The sequence below is a fragment of the Branchiostoma floridae genome, chromosome 1, assembly GCF_000003815.2.
Source record: "Branchiostoma floridae strain S238N-H82 chromosome 1, Bfl_VNyyK, whole genome shotgun sequence".
NCBI lineage: Eukaryota > Metazoa > Chordata > Leptocardii > Amphioxiformes > Branchiostomatidae > Branchiostoma > Branchiostoma floridae.
In genome coordinates, this window is record NC_049979.1 from 33,151,183 (window position 1) to 33,160,278 (window position 9,096).

Genomic DNA, 9,096 nt, shown 5'->3' on the forward strand with positions numbered 1-9,096 from the left:
CCAAGCTGTATGCTTACTGGATAGTGTGAATTACAGAGAGGCCTACAACATGTTTGCCTGTAACGGCATCCTATTCAACCACGAGAGTCCTAGAAGAGGAGAACCTTTCGTTACTAGGAAGATCACCCGAGGTGTTGCTAAAATACTGCTGGGGCATCAAACCGAAGTAGTGCTGGGGAACCTCGATGCACAGAGGGATTGGGGGCATGCTAAAGACTATGTCAGGGCCATGTGGCTGATGCTGCAGTGTGAGAAACCGGAAGACTTTGTAATATCTACGGGAACGGTGTACAGTGTAAGGGAATTTGTCATGGCATCATTTAAGCATATTGGGGTGGATATTATCTGGGAAGGTAAAGGGTTAGAAGAGGTTGGTAAAGACAGCTCGACAGGCACAGTTCGGGTGAGGGTATCCCAGAAGTATTACAGACCTGCAGAAGTGGAGTTCCTACAAGGAGATAGTACAAAGGCTAAGAATGTTCTTGGCTGGGAACCATATGTGTCTTTCGAAGAACTAGTTGCTGAGATGGTAGAGGCTGATATTGAACTTGCCAAAAAACACTCATTCGAATGATTCATTCAGCTTAATAAATGTTAAATACTTTAGGCCATATTATAAGTGGTAATAAAAGCTGGTGTTGGCTAATATTTGTCCAAAAGACGTTTCATATAAGCGAGTTTGTAGATAGATTTTGATTTAAAAAGAAAAGATTTTGCATATAATCAATAAGGCCTGAAGTTTTGTGACCTTTAAAATCGCTTTAATTTGCAATGAATAGGACATTACATTTAAAATGTTGAAATTGCCTGCGCCAACTTTGACGTCGTATAGCTCCCAAACAGCTGCTGATGCTAGGACATCCAAACTTGGTGACTTTTCCTAGAATATTGTTGTCAATAATTTACACCCAAACTTTTTTTTCTAATGCCATCGTAACAGATTTTCTGAAAGGCATATTCGACACAAAGACACTAATTTTTGTCTAACAACAGGATTGTAAGATTTTCTTACTATGGGAATTCCCAGTTTTACCGAAGAAAGCAGTTGATGACGTCGTAATTATGTCATATGACGTGCAAATTGGTGATCGAACAGTAAGCCGTTTGGAAATTGCAACCCCCCCCCCCCACCCTCCAGGCTAGGGATAGGGTTAACCCTATTCAGACCGTTTGTTGGGGGGTCAATCCTACATCAAATTTTTAGGAAATGATATACACATAATATCTGATAGGTATAAGGCGTATGGCGTTACGATGACGTAATATGACGTTATTATGACGTCAGTAACAGCAAGGGCAGCTAACAAAATTACAATGTTTGTGACTTGTGTTGCCAATGGCACCATCAATGGCATCAAAATGACGTCATAAAATGGCGTAATGCACATCTAAGTTACCAGTTGGGCTTCACCATGTTTATCTTGAATTTTAGAAAATACTTTTTTGCAACAAATAATCACAAAAGACTAAATGCATTGATTTAGATGTTTTTTTTCTGAAAATAATACCAGTTAGTTACAAATTCTAAGGGATGATAAGCTAGTTTTTGTTGATCTGGCCATACGGTCCGCCATCTTGGATTTTGGGCTGATGACTTCATCAAAAACTGCCTATCAACAAACGGTTACCATGGAAACACGAAAATGGGAAAATTGGTCAAACTTGAAATTGTCGTCAATAATATTTTAGGAAAAACCCACAAAATTCGGTGGCTTTAGCATAAGCCGTTCTGGCGTAATAGGACATCAAAGTTGGCGCAGGCCTCCCCTATTATGAAAATGTTTTCATAAATGTATACATGAAATTACACAGAATGTTAATAATATACAAAACAGCAGTATACAAAATATGCCTTTCAGAAACCCGTTGCGATGGCAACGCAAGTAAATTACAAGGTCTTAGTTTTTTTTTTACAGAGTTGTTGTCAACGATATTTTTGGAAAAGGATTCGTAGTACTAGCAGATGTCGTTCGGCAGATATACGACGTCAAAGTCGGCGCGGGTACTTCTAGCTCCTTCCCCATTGTCTAAATAGTGTTATCGTTTTCGAATTTATGAGCACCTATCGTATTTAGGGTGAAGATTGTTTAACTTCCTTGTACTGTTATTATGAAATTTTTGACCTGTAGCTATAGCGAACTTGGAGTCGAATTAAAACACAGGAACAATTGTTAATTATACATGGGTATAAAAGTTAGCTTGTTTGCATCATATACGAACGGTGCAGAGGGAAATGTGTAGGAGAAAATATAAGTATGGAGATCCCAAAGGAAGAGGTAATGATTAACTTGAAAGTAAGTGGGTATAGCAAGTTACAATGTGATACACATTGATATATTGGACCACAGTATAATAAAGTAAATTTTTGAAAAATAACAGATTTGTAATTTTTAAGATACCTTCATCTTGTTGATTTAAAATTACCTATCAATATCTGTTTTCAAGTAATTTTTCTTACATCGTGAGACCTAGAAAACATGCAGAGTAATAAAGGTATTTATTCTTCACATTGAGGAGACTATTGGCCTAAAACCATATGTATGGTTTGGAATTTCAGTCCATTTTACTCGCTTTTGTAACAATGAATATGCGTTGTGAACAAGTAGGTGCAGTTGTAGGTGATAGCAGAAATATTCCGTAATCTTAACATCTGATATACAAGAGGTATTGCAGGGAACCAGAGTGAAGCATTAAAGGGCGCCAGGGGAACTCTTTTGTATCTTTATGTAAGCCAAGTAAAGAAAGCTTTCTCTCAAAATTGTATCAAATTTAGTAGTCTCTATGGTCACTCTGTTCATGTGGTGATGTTAATTAATTTTTACATAAAACTTGACAAATCCCTCCCCATCTTTTTAATCATACTATTCATTCAAGTGTCAGAATGGGTGAGAATAATGTACAACAGGATAGGGCTTTCTATTACAAAAATACAATGGTTACAAACATGATTGTCAACCAATTAAAACAATTACCAAACACTACGTTTTTTTTAAATAAGATAAGTAAAATTTTGCATTGCAAAAAATTATAGTAATTTCTGTCAAATAAGTTCAGCTATTTGGATCTGTGATGAATATTGGCGAATAAAGGCGGACATGCAACACCGCCAATTTTGTATTTTATAACAAGAAAAAATTATTCTTAGGTGAATTTTGTTTTTAGAAAAACCCTTGAAATTTTCAAGAAATCTAAGTGGAAATTTTTTGATATTCAATTCGAAAGAACAACATTATTGTGACAGTCTGAACATGTGATTCTTGTTACATGTTTCTCTAAAATCTTTTATTAACTCATGTACAGTAATGTTTCTTAAACTACTTGACAGAATTCTAAAAACAAAACATGATGTTATAGAACAAACTTTAACTATAAAAAAAAAAACTTTTGAATGTTCTAGATTAGACCTGCAAGTTTATGAGAGTAATTTCCCACGATGTCTTACTACCAGAAAAATGTATAATTTAAGTCTAATCTGATATTTAGAAAATAGAGGAAAATTATGCTGGTTTCAGCTTGTTCTTCACATCTTGATAGACATACAGATTTTGCAATGGTGTTTGCCAAAGTTTATACATGCACCTAGAAGTTTTTAAGATATTGTGAAGAAAACAATAATCAAGAACATTCAAAAGTTTTATGATAGTTAAAGCTTGTTCTAGACCATCATGTTTTGTTTTTAGAGTGCACATCAGACAAGTAAGCTTGGAGAGCCACTTTGCGGTTTATAAATCATTTCTAAGTTTAGGTGTAAGAAATTCAGTCTCGATGAAAGAAAGAAAGATGTTACTAGTACAAGAACTTCGAGTACGAAGTCCTGAGATCGAACCCCACCTTGTCACCGATATTGTAACCTCGGGATAGGCACTTTACACGACTTTCCTAACTTCACTCAAGTGAAAAATTAGTATATAGGATACCAAGGTCTTCAGCAAGTTGAAGTTGGTAGCCCCAAAAGGAACGAAAGAAAAAAAAGAAGAAGACTTAAATCTTAGCACAAGCTACCCTAGGTGTACGAAATTTGACCCCGTTGTAAGAATATCAATATCAGATGTAAGAGAAATATTTATAGACAGCAAAGTTCACGGGACAGGATAGGCACGATTCGGGATACGACAATCAGATACAAGCGGATACAGGTGGATCCAACTAGAATACAATGAATATCCGAAATCCAGATTAAATATTTGGAACGCCAAAATGCTTAGCCGTGTTTAAAAGAATTTTTTCTAACAAACATGTCAAGTATGCAATTCCGCAGTCTGAACCATAGACAATAGGGTATTTCTAATAAGCATTCCATTATACGATTCTGCATTCTGAACCACATGAAAAAAAACTCTGATTAGTACAAAGGTACAGAAATATGGTCATATGGTCATATCTCTGTACCTTTGTACTAATCAAAATAACATTTTGCTCATATACACGAGTGTTAACACGCAGCCATTAAAAGTAAGTATCCGTACGGATGCCAGTGTTAACATCCACCACGAAGCATGTAAATATACCAATTCTCTGTTTATGATACGAATACCTACAGATACCATTTTTATCCAGCATCATCTGTCAGGATCCTACAAATTAGATTCCGCGGGATCCGACTACACCCAAGACGTTTTTCCAGTGTATATCTATTTATATCTGCCGTATCATATCACAATTTAACATGTCTATGTTCAGAGCTAATTTAACATAGTACTGACTCCGACGTTTCATGGCTGAAGAAAATTTAATTTTGGGGATGGAATCAGTTTCCTTATCTTGTAGGATTGAACCTTCTAGACAAGATAGTTTTTAAGCTTAACGGTATGAAAAAAACAGTCTGTTGCATGGCTCGGACGTACGTTGTCAATTACAACAGTGATCATCGAAATTGCCTCGATTTTTGCTGACTCGATGTCAAACGCTTAAGTCTGTATCTGTATCTGTATCTATATAGCCGGTATAACCGCCCTTCGGCGTAACACACCAGTTTCGCAGGCACGCGGTGCGGCAGCAGCTGGTTAAATTACACTGAACGATCCGTCACACCTAACTTTTGCACATCTATCTGCAAGCGTTCTTTAAAACTATCCAGAGAAGATGCCCCTACTGTGCTTGGTGATAACAAGTACCACTCTACGATAGTTCTGGGAAAATACGAATTTTTGAACACATTAATCCTAGGTTGGTAACTCTTGTATTTGAAGTCATGGCTGTTTCTTGTTCGTTTTTGAGCTGGTATTAGATACTTATCAGTCGGTACGTCAACCAGTTTATTGGTCATTTTGTACATCATGCAAAGTCTAGACCTTTTCCTACTCTCTTCAAGTGATGTCCACTGCAGATCTGTTTTCATTTTGGTAACACTAGCATCCCTGTTGTAGTTGTTTGTACAGATTCTGGCAGCTTGGTTCTGTACCCTTTCAAGTTTATCTTTGTCTTTCTTTGTATACGGATCCCATACTGTTGCAGCATATTCAAGGTTAGGTCTTACCAGTGATGTGTATGCAAGTGATTTTACCCTGGCTGGGCATGCCCACAAGTTGCGTTTGATCACTCCCAATGTCAGTTTAGCCTTGGTTGTGATTTTGTTAACATGGACACCCCACTTCAGTACAGTTGTTAACGTAACACCTAGGTATGGGTGGCTTTTCGTGGTTGCTAATGTCTGACCACAAAACTGGTAAGGGGACACATTTGGTGTGCGATTGTTCGTTATGTGCATGATATAGCACTTTTCAGGATTGAACTGCATAAGCCATTTCCTTTGCCATTCTTCCAGGGTGTTCAGATCTTTCTGAAGAAGTTGTAAGTCATTCTTTGCAGATACCTCTCTGTATAGCAGACAATCATAGGCGAATAACCTCACACTTGAATCGAGCTGGTCTGGCAAGTCGTTTATGTACAATAGGAAGAGCAATGGTCCCAGGACAGTCCCTTGTGGAACTCCCAACGCTACTTTATCTGGAGCTGAGGCCTTCCCTTCAACCACTACCGTTTGCTCTCTGTTCGTCAGGAAAGCCTTTAACCAGTTTAATGTAGTACCTTGAATTCCATAGTACTCCAGTTTTGATATGAGTCTGCTATGTGGGACTTTGTCGAAGGCTTGAGTGAAATCAAGTATTGCTAGATCCACCTGTCTTTTATTGTTCAGTGCCCCAGCTATGTGGCGAACTGTTAAAATAAGCTGTGTTTCTGTGGATCGCTTTGCACTGAATCCATGCTGGTAGTCTGTATGTATATTGTGGCCTTCCAAGTGTTTCATTATATGGCTATGGGTAATGTGTTCCAGTAGTTTACAGGAAATACAGGTAAGTGAAACAGGTCTGTAGTTACTGGGGACCGCTCTGTCTCTCTTTTTTTAAAATGGCGCATATGTTTGCATCCCTCCAGTCTTAGGGGATTTCTCCTGTGCCAAGCGATTGTTGGAAAATGTTAGTTAAAACAGGTGCGATTTCACTGGCTGTCATTTTGAGGAACCAAGGAGGTATTTGGTCTGGTCCGGATGGTTTTGATGGATTAAGGCCTTGTAACATTTTTTCTACACCAAAAGTAGAAATTTCTATACGTTCCATTGGAGGGGTGCAGGGGTTCCCAAGAGATGGCATGTCAGTGGTGTCTTCTTCTGTGAATACACTTTTAAACTGTGAACTGAGTGCTTCTGCTTTTTTCTCACTGTCACTTATAATGGTGCTCCCCACCTTTAGAGTGGCTACCCCAACAAGGTCTCTCCTCAGGCCTTTTATGTATGGCCAGAATGTTTTGGGTTTGTCAGTGATAGCTTCTCCCAGTATGCTTGCAACGTATTTTGAATGTGCTGATCTTATGCTTTTCTGCACTCCTTTTTTTACCTTCTTGTACTTCTTCCAGTCTTCCTCTTGCCCTGTTCTCTTAGCTTTATTGTAAAGACGTTGCTTCTTCCGACAGTGTCTTCTTAAGTTTCTGTTAAACCAAGGTCATGTTACTACTTAGAATAATGGCTTATTGATTTTGCACTTTTGCCAGCGGGAAAAGGGTTAAATTAGATCGTACAAACCCGAACTAGCTTAACCCTATTCAGACCGGGAGGGGGCTTTTGAGCCCTGCACCAACTTTGATGTACTATAACATCAGACCGGCTTATGCTAGAGCCACCAAATTTAATGAGTTTTCCTTAAATATTGTTGGCAACAACTTCACGAAGACTGACAAATTTTCAAGTTTTTCGTGTTGCCATGGCAATCGTTTGTTGACAGCCAGTTTTGCCAAAAATCGCTAATTTCGGTTCTAACAATGTATTTTGCACGTTTATTTGCTATATTACGGCTATTTTGTTACATAAATGAAATCTTATGTTATTTATAATGTCTTTCATAATTAGATATGCATAAATTTTGCCAATTGGATGACGTCATCAGCCCAAAATCTAAGTTGCAGACTGTATGGCCAGATCAAGAATAACTAGCTTATTATCCCTTAGTATTTGTAACTATCTGGTATTTTTTCATCAAAAACCATCTAAATGAATGTATTTAGTCTATATCCATTGCCTTTTGCGATTATTTCTTGCCTTGAAAATTCAAGGTTGTGGATATAATATGGCAGAGCCCAACTGGTATCTTAGATGTGCATGCCGTCATTTGATAACGTCATTGATGTTGCTATTGGCAACAAGAGTGATAACAAACATTATCATTCTGTAATCTGCGATTGCTGTTACAGTATTGCAGCAAAACTGGAAGTTTTTTTCATGGGTCCGGCCAATACAATCAAATTGATGACGTCATAATTACGTCATATTATGTCATTGTAACGTCAAACTGAAAATACTTGCAAGGTATTATAATATATCATTTTTTTGAAAACTTATAAGTGCAGGGCCTCAAAAGCCAAAAAAGACCGGTCTAAATGGGGTTAAATTGCGCACCTTGTCTCTGTGATATCATCAAAGCATTCCAAAGTTGAAGCTTTGTTGCGTTCAATAATTTGTAAACAATATTTTTATATATCCCGCCACCTAAAATCTAAAGAAAAAAGTTATGTATCTTTCCTTGGTAGTCTTTTGTGTGCAGAGAATCTACTTCTGGGCTCTAGTTTGGTCTCCTCGCTAAAATAACCAATCTCGGGCCACAGAATTATTTAGAGCAGTAAAGACGTAATTCTCAGAGCATGTCGGCCTTGGTATCATGATAAGGAAGGCAAAGGGCCAAGCATTACTATAATTTTTTTTCTCAATTTAATTTTCAATTTTGCTACTGTTTTTTTCTCTCTATGTAAAAGGGAAACCAAACCCCGCCAGCTTGCTCCATTTTAACAATTTCTTATTAAATTGTTGAAATAAAATGTTAAAATATATTTTCATTTGATTCCACATTTTTTTCATATTTCTTGCTGTTTTAAAAGAAATCGCAATTTGTAGACTTTTCCATGTGAAATTTTGTTAAGTCTGTGGAGAAAATTTTTTCGAGCTGACAAGTACATATACTACAGAAGAAATAAATGCCAAAGTTCTAAGACTGGCAGTGCTGAATATATAAAAGCATTAAAGATTTTAAAAAGTTGAAATAGGGTTCAGTTTAGTTCAGGTCATCCTTCCGGTGACACAATAAAGTTCCTCCAGGCGGCTCTGTCCCGCATGACAGACAGGAGGTTAATAATATGTAAAAGTATCAAATTCCCTATATATAATTACTACGAATTTAAATCATTTGTAAATATTTACAATGACAATCCCTGTGGTGGAATAGACTTTACCTTCAATAAGCATTGCCAGAATGGCTAAGGTTTTTTCGGGGGGCTTGTGAGTCTGTGTGTGTGTGTGTTAACAGCATAACTCGAGAAGCCTTAGATGAATCCGGATAATATTTGGTAGCTGGGTAGAGGTCGGCAAAATGAAGGTCAAGTTCGATAATGGGCCCCCTAAAGGCTTGCTGTGGTTGCGATTTTTAATTGGTAGGTAGCCCTTGGCCAGAGAGTAAGTGCCATAAGTTTGGACCCACTAGCGGCTTGTTTGGAACTGCAGCTGCCGATTTCCTTTCAATCTTTGCACGAGAATAACTCGAGAACTCGTGGATGGATTGTAATAATTTTTGGTATGTAGATAGCCCAAGTAACAATATACATAATGTTATAATA

At 37.5% G+C, this 9,096-nt stretch overlaps 1 protein-coding gene and 1 pseudogene across 1 annotated transcript in view; one reads left to right on the plus strand and one right to left on the minus strand.

Annotated features, from left to right (window-relative positions):
- The window catches only part of LOC118424595, a 2,751-nt pseudogene extending 375 nt beyond the window's left edge, over nucleotides 1-2,376 (plus strand).
- LOC118410961 (homeobox-containing protein 1-like) overlaps nucleotides 1-9,096 on the minus strand; it is a 1,064,572-nt gene that overhangs the window by 847,925 nt on the left and 207,551 nt on the right. The window lies entirely within an intron of this gene.